A 21,716-nucleotide genomic window follows, 5' to 3' on the forward strand; every position below is an offset into this window, starting at 1 on the left:
TATTTTTATTTATTCTTCATATGTAAATGGTCTGTCATGGGTCAATGAACTCTGAGAAGGTAAAGGTTGCTGGGGGAAAGTAAAAGAATAAATCTACACTATGTAAAATAATTTTTGACATGTTTTAAATATTGTCATTTGCAGGTCAGTGTAATTTCAATATTTCTAATAAAATTGAGGAATAATATAGTTAGTTTGTTTAATGTTGTGCAACTTGGCTTAGAGAGGGCATAAATTGTCTTCCTTGCTGAGAAAGATTTCTACATGCATATATTTATAAGCAGATGTGGACATATAAAAATATATGCTCCTTTAAATAAGTACTTGTCAAAATGAAAGCCAAGGTTTCTAACTTCTGAAGATATTACATGGATACAAAATTAAAATTTGAAAGTTATAAAAATCACTTTGCATCTTTATATGATTTTTATAACCCTTACCCTTGCCCTGGCTCATTTCTTTTTCTGGTTGTTCTGTCCTATTGCAGGTTTGTTTTTGTCTTGTTGTGTTGTTTTGTTTTTTGTTTTACTTTATTTTATTACTATCATGTAGGTGGCATGTTGTTCTCTACCTAGAGTAGATTTTGATAGGAGGAGATGAAGGGAGGATTTCAAAGGAGTTTCGGGAAGAAAAACCATAATCAGTATACGTATCATGAAACAAATGTACTTTCAATAAAAAAGTAAAAAAATAAATAAATGAACTTGTAAATGTATTTTTAGATTGGAGTTTTAAAATAAAAAAGTAATTTTATATGAATATTCTTCCCTTTGGAAAGTTCTATTTGTGTTCCACTGAGTAGTGTTAGGGTGTTCTACAAATCAAAGTTACAAGACAATTCTGTGAATGAAAGCAGTGACAGAAATCACAGTCTAACAACAATAATGCCACCAGAAAGAAAGCATTGTGTGTACAATTGACGTACAGTCACTTACTGTATTATGATAGATTAACCTGGTAAACATTGAGACAAGGATTAAAATAATTACCTTAATCCTTCCCTCCCAATTGTCATATAACTTGAGAGTTAATTAATTACAGGATTATGGATACAGGAATGAGAAGTTTGATATATAATCAGAATTCATTTGGCTAAACTTGGTATATTCTGAGCTTCATTTATTTCTGGCTTCTTTTTTTTTTTTTTTTACAAGTATATTCTTTTTTATTAAATTGAACAACTTTATCTTTAAAAACAAATATAAATGTACAGATTTTAAGCATTTTTGCATAAAAGTATATGATTACATTTTTTTCAGTACTTGATTTTTTTTTTTAAGGTTTGGTAGTATGCATTAAAATCTTACTAGTTACAATGAGCATAAAGTACATGTAAAACAAGATGTAACATGGAAATAGTCAAAAATTTCTTGGTTTGTAAAAATTAAGCATAATAGTTTTTCATTTTCTTTTTTTTAAAATTTTGACCTTTGTTTTTCTTGAACTTCATATAGTCTGTGAGTTGTTTCTAGGGTGTTCAGAGCTTTCTGGGGTTAGAATCCAATTATCAGTGACTGCATATTTTGTCTGTTCTTTTGTGACTGGGTTACCTCAGTCAGGATAATATTCTCTAGATTCATCCATTTTCTTAAAATTTGGTTAAGTCATTGTTTCTGATAGCTGAGATTTGGTGGTGGTGTGAGCACATAGATGCTTTTCTGTTTGCAACATCCAGTAGACTACATAGGATTGCAAACTGTTTTGTTGACAGCATTTTACAATGCATTTCCAGTTAGTCAATATTTGCTACAATGATACAGTGAAACAAAATAATGAAAGAATTTTTATCATTCTTCTTAGTTTGAATCAAATATCCATTTAATTTCTCTGACAAACCTTAACTGGAATTGACTTTCTGCACTGATTATTTTTTTTTAAATCTGTCAACATATGTGTCATCCTTTTAGGTCAGTGGTGGCATTTGATATATGAAGAAAAACTGGCATTTTCAGTGTTCATGCTTTTTTTTCTGCTAATATCCTCATAATCAATAAAATCACATGTCTATGGATAGTTTAACAATGGTTATAAGAATCACATTTCATATAAATGAGAAGAAAAATGAAAAAATCTAAAGCTCAGTTAAAATATAACTATTTGCAGATCATATGATAGTACAATTCAGTGACCCCAAAATTCCACCAGCTCCTAGAGATGATAAACAACCTCAAAAAGTGGCTGAATATAATAATAACACAAACAAATCAGTAGCCTTACTCTACTCAAAGGATAAATGTGCTCAGAAAATAATTAGAGAAACGACACCCTTCAAAATAATCACAAATTATATAAAATACCTGGGGTGACTCTAACCAAACAAGTGAAAGATCTGAACAACAAGAACATCAAGTCTATGAAGAAAGAAATCAAAGAAGGCCACAGATATTGAAAGATATCTCATGTTCATGGAATGGCAGGATTAATAGAGTAAAAATGGCCATCTTACCAAAAGCAATCTATAGTTTCAATGCAATAACTATCAAAATTCCAACTCAATTCTTCATTGAGCTAGAAAGAGAAATATGTGAATTCATTTAAAACAACATAAAAAGAAACCCCAGGATATTCTCAACAATAAAAGAATTTCTTAGGAAAGCACCATCCGTGACTGTATTACAGCTGTATTACAGACCAATCATGATAAAAACTGCATGGTATTGGTTCAGAAATAGGCAGGTAGATCAATGAAATGGAAATAAAGACACATAAGTTAATCCATACACCTATGTTCATTTGATCTTTGATAGAGGAGTTAAAACCATCTAGTGGGGGGGAAAAGCATTTTCAATAAATAGTGCTGTTTCAACTGGTGGTCACTATGTAGAAGAATACAATTCAAACCATTCTTACCTCCTAGAACAAAGTTCAAGTCCAAATGGATTAAAGACCAACACATAAAACTTTCCTGAACAGAACATCAATGGCTATGCTCTAAGATCAAGAACCAAAAAAATGAGACCTCATAAAATGGCAAAACTTCTATAAGGCAAAAGAAGCTGTCCATAGGACAAAACAGAAACCAACAGATTGGGAAAAGGTCTTTACCAATTCTACATCTGATAGAGAGATAGTATCTAATGTAAACAAAAAAGTCAAGAAGTTAGACTCTAGAGAACAAAATACCACTATTAAAAATGGGGTACAGAACTAAGCAGAGAATTCTAAAGTTCGGAATCTCAAATGGCAGAGATGCATTTAAGAAACGTTCAACATCTTTACTCTTCAGGGGAATGTAAATCAAAAAGACCCTAACTTTCCACCTAATACCAGTCAGAATAACTAAGAACAAATGTCATGTAACAGCAGAATCAGGTGAGGACATGAAGAAAGAGGAACACTCCTCTATTTTTGATAAGACTGTAAACCAGTATGACCACATTGGAATTTATTCTGGTGGTTCCTAAGAAAATTGAATATAATAGTATCTGAGCAACCAGCTATACCACACCTGGGCATATACCCAATAGATACTTCAATATGTAAAAAGGACACATTCTCCACCATGTTCATAGCAGCCTTATTTATAATAACCATATTCTGGAAACAACACAGATGTCCCTCAACAGAAAAAATGAATACAGAAAATATGGTACATTTATACAATAAAATACTACTCAGTAATTAAAAACAACTACTACATGAAATTATTAGGCAAATATATGGATATAAAAATATTGTCCTGCATGAGGTAACTCGATCACAATGGAACACACCTAGTATGTACTCACTGATAAGTAGTTATTAGGCAGAGAACTTGAGATACCCACAATAAAACTCACAGACCACATGATGCTCAAAAGGAAGAAAGGTGAAAGAGCAGATTTTCTGGACCAATATAATAGGAAGAACAAAAAGCTCTTGAAAAAAGGAAGCAGATACACCCAAGAGTAATAGACAGCAAGAAGTAATCAAACTTAGGGCAGAAATAGATCAAATAGAAACAAAAAGAACCATTCAAAGAATCAACAAACCAAGAGCTGGTTCTTTTAGAAAATTAACAAGATTGATATCCACTTAGTGAGACTAAGGCAAATCAAGAGTATCCAAATTAACAAAATCAGAATGGAAAGTGGAGAAATAACAACTGAAACTGAAGAAATTCAAGAAATCATCAGATTCTACTACAAAAGCCTATACTCAACAAAGTTGAAAAATCTAGAGAAAATGGATGAATTCCTACACAGATACAAGATACCAAAGTTAAACCAGGACCAGGTAAACCATCTAAATAGTCCCATAACGCCTAAAGAAATAGAAGCAGTCATCATAACCTCTGAAACAAAAAACACCCAAGTCCAGATAGGTTCAGTGCAGCATTTTATCAGACATTTATTGACGACATAATACCAATACTCAAAACTATGCCACAAAATAGAATCAGATGGAACACTACCTAACTCATTTTTTGAGGCTAATATAACCCTCATTCCGAAACAACACAAAGACCCAACAAGGATAGAGAATTTCAGACCAATCTCACTTAGGAACATTGATGAAAAAATACTCAACAAAATCCTTGCAAACCGAATCCAAGAACATATCAAACGATCATTCACCATGATCAAGTAGGCTTCATCCCTGGGATACAGGGATGGTTTATTATGAGGAAATCCATCAATGTAATCCACCATATAAACAAACTCAAAGAAAAAAAACACACATGGTTATCTCACTAGATGCTAAGAAAGCATTTGACAAAATCCAACGCCACTTTATGTTAAAAGTCTTGGAAAGAACAGGTATCCAAGGCCCATACCTAAATATAATAAAAGCAATATATAGCAAACCAAGAGCCAACATCAAACTTAACCGTGGGAAACTTGTAGCAATCCCACTAAAATCAGGGACTTGACAAGGCTGTCCACTCTCCCCCTACCTATTCAACATAGTACTGGAAGTCCTGGCTGGAGCAATTAGACAGCAAAAGGAAATCAAAGGGATACAAATTGGAAAGGAAGAAGTAAGAACATCACTATATGCAGATGACATAATAATGTACTTAAGAGACCCTGAAAATTCCACTGGAAAAATTATACAGTTGATAAGCAATTTCAGCTAAGAGTCTGGATATAAAATTGACTTAAACAAATCAGTAGCCTTCCTCTACTCAAAGGACAAACATGTTAGAAAAAAAATTAGGAAAAATATACCCTTCACAATAGTCACAAAAATATATGAAATATCTTGGTGTGACTCTAACTAAGCAAGTGTCTGTGTGATAAGAACTTCAAACCCCTAAAGAAGGAAATTGAGGGATACCTCAGAAAGTGGAAAGATCTCCCATGCTCATGGATTCGAAGGATCAACATTGTAAAAATGGCCATCCTACCAAAAACAACCTACAGATTCAATGCAATTCCCATCAAAATACCAACCCAGTTCTTCATAGAGTTGGAAAGAGCAATGTGTAATTTCATTTGGAATAACAAAAGACCTAGAAGAGCAATAGCAATATCCATCCTCAACAAGAAACATCTGCGTAAATCACAATCCCAGACCTCATGCTATGTTACAAGGCAATTGTGTTAAAAACTGCATGGTACTTGTCCAGAGATAGGCACATCGATCAATAGAATAGAATAGAAGATCCAGAAATGAGCCATCACATATATGGTCACCTGATTTTTGACAAAGGAGCTGTAAACATTCAATGAAAAAAGGACAGCCTATTCAACAAATGGTAGTGCTTCAACTAGCACTCAGCATGCAGAAGAATGAAAATAAAAGCTTTCCTATCTCCTTGTACAAAGCTCAAGTGCAAGAGGATCAAAGATCTCCACAAAAACACGAGGTACACTGAAACTACTAGATGAAAAAGTAGGGAAAACCTTAGAACACATAGGCACAGGAGAAAATTTCCTAAACAGAACACTAATGGCTCATCCTATAAGGTCAAAGATTGACAAATGGGACTTAATGAGATTGTAAAGTTTCTGTAAGGCTAAGGACACCATCCAGAAAACAAAATGGCAGTCAGCAGAGTGGGAAAAGATCTTTACCAACCCCACATAAGATAGAAGCCTAATATCCAAGGTATAAAAAACCTCAAAAAACTACACACCAGAGAATCAAACAACCCTATTAAAAAATAGGGTACAGAGCTAAACAAAAATTTAACTAGTAAGATCTTAATGCACACTATTGATCCTTTAAGAAAAATCAAGCACTGACAAAAATATATTTGTATACTTTTATGCAAGAATGCTTAAAATCTGTACATTTATCTTTGTTTTTTAAAATAAAGTTGCTCGAAAAAAAGGACAAAATCACAAATGAAAGTAGATAGTGAAGAAAATTGAATGGAAGAAAGGTGAGGAGGGACTGAGGAGCAGAATCACATATTAGAGGACATTGAAGAAATTTGCAGTGGGTCAAGAAATTGAACAGAACTATGTTGCAATTGGTGATAGGGAACCAGGGAAGCAAACAGAAAGTCCAAGAAACCAGGAAACAATAGGCTCCCCAGACTCCATAGAAATGGCATTAGCTAAAACAAACAACAAAGGGGAGGGAGAACCTCTGCAGACCTTTTGCAGAGGTTAGGCATGGCTTCCCCTTGATGGATGGGACCACCTACTCATCTCCAAAATTTTAAGCCAGAATTTCTCCTGTTTACAGTAAATGCATGGGGCAATGTGTAGAGCAGAGAATAAAGGAACATCCATTCAAAAACTGCCCTACCTGCAGATCCATTTTACTTGTAGTCACCAAATCTAAACACAATGTGTGATGCCAAGAATTGCTTGCTGACAGGAACCTGAGATAGCTCTCTCCAGAGAGGCTCCACCACAATCTGACAAATACAGAGGCAGATGCTCACAGCAAACTATCAGAATGAGCATAGAGACTCCATTGTAGGAGTTAAGGGAAGGATTGAAGGAACTGAAGGAGTTTGTTACCTCATAGTAGGAACAATGTCAAACCACAAGACCCCTAAGAGCTTCCTGGGAATAAAGCAACAACCAAAGAATACACATGGAGGGTTCAGTTTTCTGTTTCCTATGTCTTCAGTTTTCTATGTAACTGAATGGACTTATCTGTCATCAGTAGGATGAGATAGGCCCTTGGTCCTGTGGAGGCTTGATGTACCAGTATAGAGAAATACAAGTGTTGAGAGGTAGGAATGGGTGGGTGGGTGAGGTCACTCCCATAGAGGTAGGGTAAGGGGGGAATGGGCTAGGAGGTTTGCAGAGTAAAAACTGGCAATGGAATAACATTTGAAATGTAAATAAATAAAATATCCAACTCAAAAGCTAAAACTTCTCATTTCTTCCTCTTTCTGTTGGCTAGTAACAAAGAGAGAATGAATGATTGCATTAAGTAATTGAATAATCTTATTTTAATCTGATTAAACATTTTAATATTTGATGTTCAACTCTTCCTTACTTCAGAATTTTTTCTCTGAATTTATATTAGATATAACATTGTCAGGGGCCATAATGGAGCAAGCTAACATATAGCAGGTGATCTTCCTGAGAGTCTTCTTCCGACTATAAGCAATGATAGATTTGCTCCCCTTGGCAAGACCCAAGGAAATTCATTTTAGGAAAGATGCCTTCTATAAACATGCTTTTCCTGTTATTATTAAACATATATAATAATCACTAAGTGTTAACCCAAACATTTGAGCAGATTTCTGGAGATCTACAAAGATGTACTGTCTTGTACTTAATGGTGATTCTATAAGAATTCCTAATTATATCAGTAACTATTAAGGTCTTTTATAGTAGAACTGCCATTAGATCCTTCTCTGAGAGTCAAAACTGTGCTGAGAACTCTGTCAGTCTTTACTGAGTCACCAGGTACTTGAGTCTTATAGTAACCTGACATTCTCCTACTAAGATTACTTTTGAAGGAGTTTTAAAAGAAGAAACCAAAAGTCATAAACAGAGATCTGAGAATGTATTATAAGTGTGGGGACAAATGATAAAATATTGACTGGATTTATCTATAGAAAATTTTAGTAATAGCTTAGTTATGGTTTTCAACTTTTTTTTTTCCACTCCATTTTTTTAAAATTGGGAATTCTTTGTATTTACATTTCAGGTGTTACCCCTTTTCCACTATCCCATCTTCCCTCCCCATCCCATTGCCTCCATAAAGGTGTTCTCTCTCCCGAGCACCCTCTCCCATCTCAGCACGCTGGCATTCCCCTACTATGGGAAAACAAACTTTTGCTAGACCAAAGGCCTCTCCTTCCATTGATGTTAGAAAATGCTGTCCTCTGCTGGAGCCATCGGTCTCTTCATGAGAACTCATTAGTTGGTCTTTTTGGCCCTGGGAGCAGTGGTAGGTTTTTTTAGTTGATAGTTTTGTTCCTTCTATGGGGTTGCAGACTGTTTCAGCTCCTTCAGTCCTTGCTCTAAGACATTCATTGGGGTCCCCATGTTTAGTCTAATGGTTACCTTCAAGCATTCTCCTCTGTATCAATATGGCTCTGGCAGAGCCTCTGAAGGGGCATCCATATCAGATTCCTGCAAGTAAGCACTACTTGGCATCAGCAATAGTGTGTGGGTTTAGTGGACACTTATGGGGTGTATCCCCATGTGATGCATTCTCTGCATGATCTTTTCTCCTATCCCTGCTCCTTTGTTTGTCCTTTTATTTCCTCCAATGAATGTTTTGTTCTTCCTTCTAAGAAAGACTGAGACATCCACTTTCTGGCCTTCCTTCTCTTTGAGCTTTGTAAGTTGTGTGGATGGCTCCTTAAATATTGGGAGCCATTTGTGCCGCACCCAAAGATGGTGCCGGCTTCCCGCCGATGACTCAGCAAACAGAGCTGTTGTCCAGCCGGAGGGACGCAGTGCGCATGTGCCACACACATCACAGCCAGCTCTCAGGGCATGCTAATGAGTTACTGGAGGGCGCACCAATCAGGTAGCAACATGAGTCTCCTGGGCATTTATAAGCAGTGCATTTTTCTTCCACATGGGCCCCTGCTCAAGAGCACAGTACAGTTCGCAGAAGAATCCTGTTGTAGCACGTGACACTTAAATATTCCAAACTTTTGGGGCTAGTATCCACTTATAAGTGAGTACATACTATAAGTCTTCTTTCATGACTGGGTTACTTCACTCAGGATGATAGCTTCAAGTTCCATCCATTTACCCAGGAAGTTCATAAAGTCATTGTTTTTAATAGCTGAGTAGTACTCCATTGTATATAAGTACAACAATTTCTGTATTTATTCCTCTGTTGAAGGACATCTGTGTTTTTCCCAGTTTCTGGCTATTATAAATTGGACTACTATGAACATCGGTGTGCATGCACACTTATTTTATGCTGGAGCATCTCTGGGGTATATGCCCAGAAGTGGAATAACTGGGTCTTAAGGTAGTATTATGTCCAATTTTCTGAGGAGCTACCAGACTGATTTCTAGAGTGGTTGACGCAGTTTACAGTCCCACCAACAGTAGAAGAGTGTTCCTCTTTCTTTACATCCACGCCAGCATGTGCTGTTACCTGAGTTTCTGATCTTAGCCATTCTGAATGGTGTGGGGTATTTTTCCACTTTCAGTGAACCTGTGGAGCTGTGACAGGTAATTTATGTTTAGCCATATAATTACTCCTTATGATTATTCATGTAAACATTTTCTGTTGTAAACCTCTATTTCAATTTATGATTTGAATTTTATGTGCAAACTTGTAATGAACTTTTAACATGTGATCATGTATTCTGAAAGGTGCTTAAGTGCTAGGACAAAGAGAAGAATCAGAGGAAAAGTTTTCAGACAGAACTGAACTCAAGAAGATCTTAGAGGTATAAGAGTAGCATTATGCGGAAAGGTATTAGGAGTAAGAACATTATTGTGACATTAGAGCAGGAGAACAGAGCAAGATAAGAAGGAGAACTCAGACTGGAATAACTTAGAGACTATAGGTAACAAAAGAACCTAAGAGAGCAATGTGCAGTATACAGAGTGAAAGAGGAAAAAGGAGAAGCTGCAGAGAGTAGAAGCAGGCAGGCTTCTTATCATTGGGCAGAATAAATTCATTTTTTAGTAACAAGGCAAGCTTAGTCTTATAAAGAGGGACAAAGCTTTTTTCTTACAAACTGGTTTAATTAATTTAATATTAAAAGTGTATAGAAGCTTTTTTTCTATTCATTAAAGATTGGAACTCTTTTTTTTTTTTAAATTCAGAATTAGTGAATTTTTTCTGCACTGGTGCTTGGCCTTTTGCTCTATATTTATATGTAAATTATAACTCTCTCTCTCTCTCTCTCTCTCTCTCTCTCTCTCTCTCTCTCTGTGTGTGTGTGTGTGTGTGTGTGTGTGTGTGTGTGTCTGTGTGTGTGTGTGTGTATGTGTGTAAGAATGTAATTGTGAAAATTCATGCAAGCTGGACTGATCCGGTTTGAATGGAAATGTATATATTTAATTCATGAAGCTGTATTTGAATTTCTGTGAGTTTTTGCATATTTACCTATGTAAAAGTTTTTCCTTCTGCAAGGGATATTCTCTTCTCTTGGTTCAAAAGAAGTTCATTGCTTTGAACTTGCTTCTACCCTGACAAGCAAGAAGTGTCTGGACAAAAGAGAAAAAGCTCTAGAAAGCTCTAGAAATGTATCCTTTACTTTTTCTCCTGATCTTTTAGGATGAGGTACTAAGAGCCAGAGACTGCAGTTTCTGGCCGCAGAGGAACACAGAAGGCAGGTCAGCTACATCAACATAGTAAGTTAGACTTAGGAAGTACACTTTTAATTATTATATGGCAACCTTAAATATTTCATAAGACAATGGATCTTACCCCCATATCTCTTAAGACAAAGCCATACCCTCAGCCAATGCTCTTCCCCCTCCGCTGCCTGAAGAAGAACTGACAAGAAAAAAGACCTCTTCCAGGGATGGCCCCTGACATAGTGGTAATACAAAAAGTTTGATTTGTGCTCTGATTTTTAATAATCAGGACAAACAGAAGTGACATCAGGATTTTTAAATGAAATGAGAACTGACAAGATGGCTTAGCAGGTTAAGACACTTGCCATTAAGCCTGAAGACATGAGATAGATCTCCTGAATCCATATGATGGAATGAAAAAAGTCAAGTTTTAAGCAGTTTGTACTCTGCATATGCTACAGTATGTGTGCCTCTGCAAACATAAACACACACAAAGAAAAAAAAGCACAGCCTATAAATTAAAACAATATGTGATATTTTGGACTACAGATTTCTAACAAGATCCTACCATCAAGTGTTCATAATGATTGATAAGAAGAGTGCTAAAATCTCTAGGAGGCAGCATATCACATTTGATCAAAATCCCATTTGCCTTTAATAAAGATAAGATAGAAAGAGAAAACAGCCAAAGTGAGATGTCAAGTCCTTTCTGCTTCTGATGCTAATGATAAAAACAACCCTTGCAGCTTATGGTGATGACATTTCAAGTCTTGCAGAAGGGAAAAAATGAAGAGTTCAGTATGATAGCCAACTTGATTCATATGGGAAATAAGCCTTTTATTGCTTTGCTATTTTGCTTGTTTCATTTTTAATACTATTTAAAAAGTATAGTCCTGTGTATGTGAGCTTATGCGCTTGTGTTTGAGAAAGAGAGGGGGAGGGAGAGGGAGAAGGGAAGGGAGAGAAGGAGAGAGAGAGAAATAGAGAGAGTGGTAAAGGGAGAGGGAGAGGGGGAAGATAGAAAATTACATGAATGCCACAGTGCAGTTTGGCTCTAACACAGCAACATACAGGAACAACTACCTTCCACCCACCACATACATATGAGGAATAAAACAGGTATTCAGGTTTGGCCACAAACATCTGTGGATCATGCCACCAGGTAGAACTGTTAAGATTGAATGAACCCAAAGCCTGTGAATCTCAGAATTGAGGATTGTAGGAATGAGGCCAACTTCCTGCCCAACTCTTCCTGCTCTGGAATACTTAACTAAGAAACTTTGTTGAGAGAACCATGATGATCAGTCACATAGAAGCCTTTCTAAGGTCACTACAGAGTCTGCAAGACAGTTGGACAAGCAAGATAAACTATTTGATGCAGCACTCACTCCTAGTCCAATTTTCAGAAGACCTTGATGTAAGTGAATTCCTCTTTAAGTTTGTACCATGGGCTTGGTATTTACTTTCCCAAAATTCACACAATAGAGCCTGGATAAATCTTCAGGAAGAGAAGTTAACTAATGTTCTGATAAGTGTAAATGTAAACACTGTGCCATAGAAATAAGCTAAAGGAAGAGGAAAAAAACAGCAAAAAACAGATGCCCTGAGATTCCTTGGCCTTGTTGTTCCTAATGTGAATACATCTACAGCATGCCTCTGTCAATGGTAATTGAAGGCTTCCAGAAGATTTTTGTAGAAGCATGTTGAATGAAACTGAATGCCAACTTGATAAGCTTAAAAAGTGTAAGGTCTTCAATAGTTTTGTTTCAGGTCTTAAGCTAGTGATTAAAAAGGAAAACCATGAGTCAGTATAGAGCCCAGAAAAGATATAACCTTGATATACAGCTGTACCAAGCCTCTTAAGAAATTTTGATACTTCCTCTATTGTTCACATTTTGTAGGAACAGTGACTTGCTCTATTGGATCTAGCATTCTTCATGTATTCACATTAGCCTCATAAGTACCTGAAACATAGATGTTGAATTAAAATTTATGACCCATCTAAAAAGGCATAAGAAAAAGGCTATCTGTACCCCTTAAATAACTAAGGCTGAGTAAAAAGTGTAAAGCTGCTCTAAATAACCTGTCTCAGTCTGGGAGAAATTTCAAGTATTTTTTTTAATAGATAAACAACAAAAACAAAAGTCATAAATTGAGGGACTCATAATTGGTGTTACACATGGATAGGAAATAATCAGACAACTTAAACAACTGTGGAGAGCAGGTGTGGCAGCAGTCTCAAGATGGTGATTAGGACTCCGGCCTGGCCTTGTGACTAGCACCTGACTTCCTCTTGCCCCCCCACCCCGAGATTAGCCACTCCTACCGTGCGAGCTGTGCAGATGTACCCATGACTTTAGATCAAGAAAATGGGACTGCGCTTGGAGGCGGGAAATAGGAAATAGAGAAACCAAAAGCGAAACAAAACGAAGAAACAGAAAGTAAAACTAGAAGAGTGAGAAAGAGAGACAGAAGGGAGACAGAAAGATTTTCACTGGCATGCTGTAAGGTTCATGAATAAACCACTTTGAGAAGAATGCTGTCTTGTAGCTCCTTATCTATGGGTCTAAGAAGGCAGCGACAAACAACAAAAAGGTCTCCAATTTCTTGATTTTCTCACTGTGTGGATTAGTGGAAATGACTGTGGGGTGCTGAACTCTAGTAGTTCTTCAAAATATTGGTCATACTACTATCTGAAGACCTACCTATACAACTCCTGGGCATATACAAAAAAGATGCTCCAACATCTAACAAGGACACACGCTCCACCCTACTCCTCAGGGCTAGGCTGCTCAGAGAGGCAGGATGCAGGAAGTTGGTCAAGTTTACACCATGTCTTCTGCAGGTGGGTGGACAAGCCCTGGGACATCACTCAAAGAGGGAGGGGGTCACTGTCTGCAGTGCAGGAGAGCTGGAGCTGGCTGTAGTTCCCAGGCCTACAAGCAGGTCAGGGCTGTCTTATTCTCAGACTCTCAAGAACCCAGAGACCACTGGATGACACTGAAGAACTGACTACAGAGTGGCTACCCTAAAGCAGTATATCTAGCCCGGGGTCAAAGGGAAAAAGAAGAGAGCACTAGCTTGTCTTGTGGGGAAAGAGTCTTTGGCTTGATGACTTGAGACTTGAGGCTTGGGTTTGGGTTTGGCTGTGGCTGAGAATGCAGTGAGGCCTTCTAAATGAGATTAGACAGCAACAGCAGTTCTGGAGGGAATCCTTCTCCATGGCTCCCCATGGTGGATCCAGATCAAAAAGGTAGTGCACAGTTTATTGTCAGGGCAGAAAGTATATGAATACAACCATATACCACATTTCAGAGTGGGCACGAGATTAAATATGTTTTGCAGGAAGGAGTATCTCAGAAGGAAACATTATTGGATAAGACTCCAGGCCTTTAGGTACCTCATTAAAATGGAGGTCTTGAGCCTACCTGACCACCAGTCACTTCCTTACCTGTGGAGGGACTTCAGGCATTTCACTTACTTAACTAATGGTCACAAATCAATGGAGGGATGAGCTAGTAACAGGTTCCTAGTGTTCAGGAATCTGGTGAAGCACCTACTGTTTTTTCAGGGTCACCGGAGTTTCTAGGCTTATCTCATTCAAAAAACAGGCTGCCTTTTGTCCCACAGAAGACAAAGGTGTGACTGTTTCAGTATAACTTTAAGAGGAAATAAGATAATCACAGGAGGTAGAGAGTGGGAGAGACTTAGTAGGAAGAGAGAAGGAGAAGGGAAAAGGGGTTATAGGGTCAGGTATGGGAGGAGATGGAGGTGATGTAGAGAGGGTCAGGAAATTAAATTTAGGTATGTAGAAATGGGGGGTGGGGAACTAAGGATACCTACAAGAAAGTCCCAGATGCCAGGAAATCAAGAAGCTGCCATTCCAACTGGGATGCCATTGTCTGAAATATCTAAAAAAGTAAAGAAGGAACCTGTAGAAACCATAACCAGAGGTAAGCACAACCCCCTAATGAGGGATAGGACCACTTGTCCATCACAAAAAATATTAATGCAGAAATGATCCTGTCTAAAGGAAATACAGGGACAAAGAGTAGAACAGAGAATGACACAAAGGCCATCCAGAGACTGGCCACCATACCTGGGGATCCATCCCATATGCAACCTCCAAACCCAGATACTATTGCTGATGCCAAGAAGTGCTTGTTGACAGGAGCCTAATATGGTTGTCTTCTGAGAGGTTCTGACAGAGCCTGACAAATACAGAGGCAGATGCTCACAGCCAACCATCAGAATAAGCATGGGGACTCCATTGGAGGAGTTAGGGGAAGGACTGATGGAAGGGGTTTGCAACACCATAAGAAAAACAACAATATCAACCAACCAGACTGCCCCTTCCCCCAGTTTCCACAGATTAAACCACCAACGGAAGAATACACATGGAGGAACCCATGGCTCCAGCTGCATGTGTAGCAGAGGATGGCATTGATGGGATGGTAGCCCTTGGTCCTGTGAATGCTTGATGCCCTGGAGTAGGGGAATGTTAGGATGGTGAAGTGGGAGTGGGTATGTGCGGGGGTGGGTGCACCCTCTTAGAAGCTTGGTGAGTGAGAAGAGAGATGGTGGTTGCAGAAGGAAACTGGGAAGGGGTATAACATCTGAAATGCAAATAAAGAAAATAACCCATAAAAATTAAAACAAAACGAACAACATCTGTAAAAACCTTTCCTTCTTCCCAGCCCTCTGTTGTCTCTCTTGCATGACAGTGGCAGCCACAATTCTGAGTATCTTTCAAATAAAACTTTATGTAAAAAATTAAAATAAAAAGGAAAGAAAAGTGTTTGTTCTGAGTTAACCTCAAACTTAGAAGTAATTCAGACAAGGTTTCAGAGTGATGTCCTTTGGCATTAAAAAATATATATCACTCCTGTTATTTGATGTATCTTTTTCCACAGAATCTTTTTTTTTTCTGAAACCTGAATTGAAAAGGTATATGGAACAACTCAAAACCTAAAAAAAAAAATCACAAAATTACAAAAATACTTTCTCAAAGGATAATAAGTATATTATAGAAAAGAACATGATGTAATTGTAGGAAGAAAGCAATCTAATAAACCCAACAGTATATTTAGGTAATCTAAGGAAAAGAAGCAAAGAAGAGAGGAAGGAAGGGAAGAAGGAAGGAAGGAAGGAAGGAATGAAGGAAGGAAGGAAAGAAGAAAGATGGAAATGGCTAACAGCACCAAACACAAAACAAAATCTGAACATTGAAGTCTAACCATTAGATACCAGAAGTCATATTTATATAATTAATTAAATTGGTATACAAGTTAAATTTAATTACCAGACTGAATCTAAAACGAGATGACCAACATATGTAGTGTCTACATAAAATTTGCTGAACATACAAGTGCATAGCTCGCATTATAGTGAAAGTATGTAAAATAAACACTATAAAACAAATGAACCAATAATCCCAATCATGTGAATTTGACCATTTATATTAATTGAACTACAGAAGAAAAGATTGAACAAGAGAGTGGAATAGAGAGATAGGCAGACATAATGAAATTTGTGGTATAAATTGTTCACTAATAAAAATGTTGAACAACCATGATGCACTGTGATTATAAATATACATATCTAATCAATAAAACTATAAAATACATATGATAAGTAAGGTAAAGTACAAAGGATAAATAATTAGAGGTTTCAATATACTTTGCTCAATTTTTTATTAATGTAGAATTAATATCATCAAGGATAGAGAATTTAAGATAACTTCTATTAATAGGAAAACACAGTTAACTCAATAACCAAATATGCAATATTTTATATCTTTATAATATAAAACAAAAGAGAACATTTACTTGCCTTTAAATAAGTTCCAAACATTTATCATAAACAAAGTCATACATACAATGTTTTCCAACCTCAGTGAAAGAAGACTGAAAATCAATAATTAAAAGACAGACAAATTTTTAATAGTTTTACAGAAAGTAGCTTATAAAGGTATACAATTAACTGCATTAAATTGTGAAATAGCATTTTAAGATTTTAAGTAATCATTCATGAATTGATGGATATAGTCATTCAATAACAGATTTTAGCATACACACACACACACACACACACACACAAAGACTAGCCTAAAATAAACCATTAAAATAATTACTTAAACAATCCTCATAAAGAGGAGTGGTGTACTATCTAAAGCAATCATAAAGAATGAAAAAAATAAATAAAAAGTTAAATATAGGAAAAATAAATTTTAAAAATTTTAAATGAGTTGTCAATAGAGAAAAATGAATTTAAAAACTCTTTGAATCAATGTGGTGGCTTGAGTGACACTTGATTCCCTAGGCTTGTGTATTGAGATGCTTTGGTCCTAGTTGTTTTTTGAACTGTTTCAGGAAGAGCTAATAGATGTGTCTGGTAAATGGAGGTAAGGTTTGAGGTTTTAAAAGTCCAAATGATGCCGAGCTTCCATGTGTCTCTCTGCCTCGGATATTCAGATGAGGATATAAGTACTCCATTACTGATCTAGTGTCATACCTGGCTGCTGCTATGCTTCTAACTATTGTGGTCATGAGCTCACTGTCTAAGATATAGCAAGCCTTAATTAACTGTTTTCTTTAAGTTCCTTTAGTCATGGTGTCTCTTCACACCAACAGAAAAGTAGCAAAGACAGTCAATCAATATAATTGAATGACTCTGGCCAAATCAAAGGAAAAACAAAAACAAATACCACATTTCAAGATGAAAATAGGAATGCATGTAATTAAGACATGTGCAATATAACAAGAAGTAACATAAACAATATTGAACACATAAAAGTTCAATAATAGAAACAGAATAATAGTGCTAGAGAGATGGCTCCATGGTTAGGTCTATTCGATGGTCTATTTGATTGACTCAGGTTTGTATACCAGAACCAATATTAGCATGCTCAAAAAATGTCTGTAATGACCTCTCCTCTTCTCTCACTTTAGTTCATGATTTTCAAAGAAAACAAGGTTTGCTTTCTTAATTTTTTCCCTTAAAGTTCACGACTAAAATGCATGTATTATAATTACATGATTAGATTTATAAAAACCATTCAAACTATCTTCCAGTGTCCCCAGCTGAGTATGACACCTTTCTTCCCAGATGTTGCCTGACCATTTAGCACAAGGTTTGTGTTGCACATGTATCTGTTGCAGCTGGAAAACCAACATAATGTCTTTTTGTTGCATTTTTGAGTTGATGTTGCATGGTGAGGACCTAGAAGCCTAACTATTTACATCATGAGAATTAATAAAGTACAGACACAGAGACAGATGGAAAGATATGAGGAAATCAATTGGTCTGTGTACATTCTAAAAAAAAGAACAATTATTCAACAACCTAAACTCTCTGCATATTAATTATGTAGAACACAGTGCATGGAGTAGTAACAAGTCTAGGTAGGATGGATCTGTAGGATAGGCATCAAATATTGTCATTATCGTTGGTGTTTTGGCAAGAAGAAGCTGCATTCATAGTTTTTATATACAATAATCACCCTTTCATACACACTCATATTCAGATCAGAGGCAAACATTATCATTAACCTGAGAAAGACTTTGAAAATTGACTTGGTTCTGAAATTCACATGGTTCTTGACCCTGTCAACATTCAGTCATTCGGAATGTCACTTTCTGTCCACCAAGGCTTCAGACAGCCATCTAGATACTGCTTCATTTGTCCTATGAAAACAAGTGATTTCATTTTATTGTCCAATCAAATATTTCACCAACCATAAAAATCCCCTTAATGAGGTTTCTCTCTGTTCATCTCTGTGAAATGTCATTCTTAACAATCCTAATTTTTCAGAGAAAGCAAAGCTTAAAAGAGATTTATATCTAGTAAATGTTCTACGAATAAGTAAGTGCTAAGCATTTATCCCCCACAAGTAATATATGTACCCTAGAAATCCTCGAGCATGTCACAGCAAAGAGGATGAAGGGAATGTAGTAAGCACAGAACAGCAGTACTGAATGCTTGTGAAAGTGGCCTTACAGAAAAGACTTTGGTTTGTAATCATGAATACAATTCTAATGGATGACTCTTCATGAATGGTCCTCCAACATCCCGTCCTGGATGTTGAAGATGCTGAGAATCATTGTGTTTCATGAGGAGCTATTGACTCTTAATCATTGGTATCAATTTTTCATAATAAAAAAATAGAGACAAAAATTCTAGTGATCTCTAACTCACCAAATCCAATGACCATTTCTTTTTGCTCTTGTGACACAGACACAAGAAATAAACACCATTGTAAAAGAAACACCAAACCTTGGATGTTTCACTGTTTCCTTCCTGAACTGTATTTCCTTAGTTTAAAGCAACCAGTCTTTTCTTGTCTACTACTTCAGAGCCCCATCATCTTAGTCAGTCCTGACAGATTTCTCCTTTCTTCCTGACCTTTGTATACTAGAACGGCACGGAACATGTATATCATATCATTCATGTGTTAGAAATGTAATCCTTCCAACCTCATGAATAAATTAATGGGGGAATTACACTTATGAATGAATTACTAGATTAATGAGGGCCTATTTCTCATGAATACATTAATGTCACTCCTGTAGGGTCACGATCCTTGTAACAAGATAGATGTGTCCTAGACTGAATCTTTCATTATCTTTCTATGGGGTTTTCTTTTTGCATGTAGTATAAAAACATGTACTTCTGCCACAGTTAAACAGGGTCTCTCTTTTATTTCTTGAACTCTGCAAGTTTCTGAGCTGTTGACCCAATAATCTTCTACTATCACAAAATGATCCAGTCTAAGGTGTCCAGTTATAGCTATAAAAATAAAGATGTTTTAATGCCAATATTTTTGTATAGTATACAAAACAGTGCCTCACTAGTAACAAATTCAATCAATATATTTGAGGTATTTAAATCTTAATTTTATTTATTTTTTGGTGAAGTTTTAATTTTTTCATTGCACTGTATTCTTAACAACTAAGAATCTTACTTGACTGTCACATATATGTCAAAGGAAAGTCATATGCATACTATAAACTGTTCTTTAGTACAGTGTCCATATGACACATATAATTCTTATACAATGAACTGTGGCACACAGCTACTTCTGTCCTTTGATTCTAATGGCATCATGGGTCTTTTTGCCTTGTGAACATGGATACTTCCATGCATATGAACAAATAGACACATAGTTATCTTACAACAATGGTGTTAAATTTTCATGAATTTGTTACTATTATACAAAACAGTATTTAATATTAATATCAAAAATAATGGTTTATCCTTATACTACTGAGATTCTTTAATGCTTAAACTGCTACATTTTACATTTTTATTGAACAATTTTATTATAAAAAACAGAGATAAATGTACAGATTTTAAAAGCATTTTTGCATAAAAGTATATGAATACATTTTTGTCAGTACTTGAATTTTTTAAAGCTTTGATAGTGTGCATTAAAATCTTACTAGTTACATGTAAAACAAGATTTAACCTGGAAATAGTTAAAGTTTCCTTGGTGTGTAAAGATTAAGCATAACGATTTTTCCTTCTTATTTTGTCTTTTGTTTTTCTTGACCTTCATGTAGTCTGTGAGTTCTTTCTGGGGATTTCTGAGCATTCTGGAGTTAGTACCCAATTATCAGTGACTGCATATTATGTATGTTATTTTGTGACTGGGTTACCTCAATCAAAATGACATTCTATAGATCAATCCATTTTCTTACAAATTCCATAAAGTCATGGTTTCTGATACTTGAGTAGTACTTCATTGTGCAAATATACTACAAGTTTTGTATCCAATAATCTACTGAAGGACATCTGCGTTATTTCCAGCTTCCAGCTATTATAAATAAGACTGCTATGAACATTGTGGTGCATGTGACTTAGTTGTATGCTAGAACATCTCTAGGGAATATGCTAAGAAGTAGAATAACTGGGTCTTCAGGTAGTACTATGTCCAATTTTCTGAGGAATCGCAAGACTGATTTCCAGAATGGTTGTACCAGTTTAAACCACACCAACAGTGGAGAAGTGCTCTGCTTTCTCTGCATCCTCCTGAGAAGCTGCTGTCATCTGAATATTTGATCTGAGCAATTCTGACAGGTCTGAGGTGGGATCTCCTGGTTGTTTTGGTTTGCATTTTCCTGATGACTAAGATTGTCAAGAACTTCCTTAGATGTATCTCAGCCATTAGATATTCCTCAATTGAGAACTTTCTGTTTAGCTCTGTACCCCATTTTAAAAGTCAGATTGTTTGATTCTCTTGTCTCTAACTTCTTAAGTTCTTTGTAAACCTTGGGTATTAGTCCTCTATCAGATGTGGGGTTGGTAAAAGTATTTTCCCAATCAGTTGGCTGCTGTTTTGCTTTTTGGACAGTTTCCTTATCCTTACAGAATCTTTGCAATCTTATTAAGTCCCATTTGTGGATATTTGACCTTAGAGCAGGAGCTATTGGTGTTCTGCTCAGGAAATTTTCCTCTGTGCCTATGTGTTCTAAGATTTTCCCTACATTCTCATCTAATAGTTTCAGTGTACCTGGTTTAATGTGGAGATCTTTGATCCACATGCACTTGGGCTTTGTACAAGGAGATAAGAAAGGGTCTATTTTCATTCTTCTGCATGCAGAGTGCCAGTTGGACCAACACCATTTGTTGAAGAGGCTGTCCTTGTTCTATTGAATGATTATATCTCCTTTGTCAAAAACACGGTGACCATATATTTGAGGGCTTATTTCTGGATCTTCTACTCTATTCCATTGATCCATGTGCCTATCTCTATACCAGTACCATACTGTTTTTAGCACAGTTACCTTGTAATATAGCTTGAGGTCAGGGATGGTGATTCCCGCAGTTGTTTTCTTCTTGTTGAAGATGAATTTCCCTATTCTAGGTCTTTTGTTATTCTAGATGAAATTGCAAATTGCTCTTTCCAACTCTATGAAGAATTGGGATGGAATTTTATTTGGGATTGCATTGAATCTGTAGATTGCTTTTGGTAAGATGGCCATTTTTACAATGTTGATCCTTCCAATCCATGGGCATGTGAGACCTCTCCATTTTCTGCGATCTTCCTTAATTTCATTATTCAGAGTTTTGAAGTTCTTGTCATACATGTCCTTCACT

The sequence above is a fragment of the Micromys minutus genome (genome assembly GCF_963924665.1).
Source record: "Micromys minutus genome assembly, chromosome: 14".
In the NCBI taxonomy this organism is placed as follows: domain Eukaryota; kingdom Metazoa; phylum Chordata; class Mammalia; order Rodentia; family Muridae; genus Micromys; species Micromys minutus.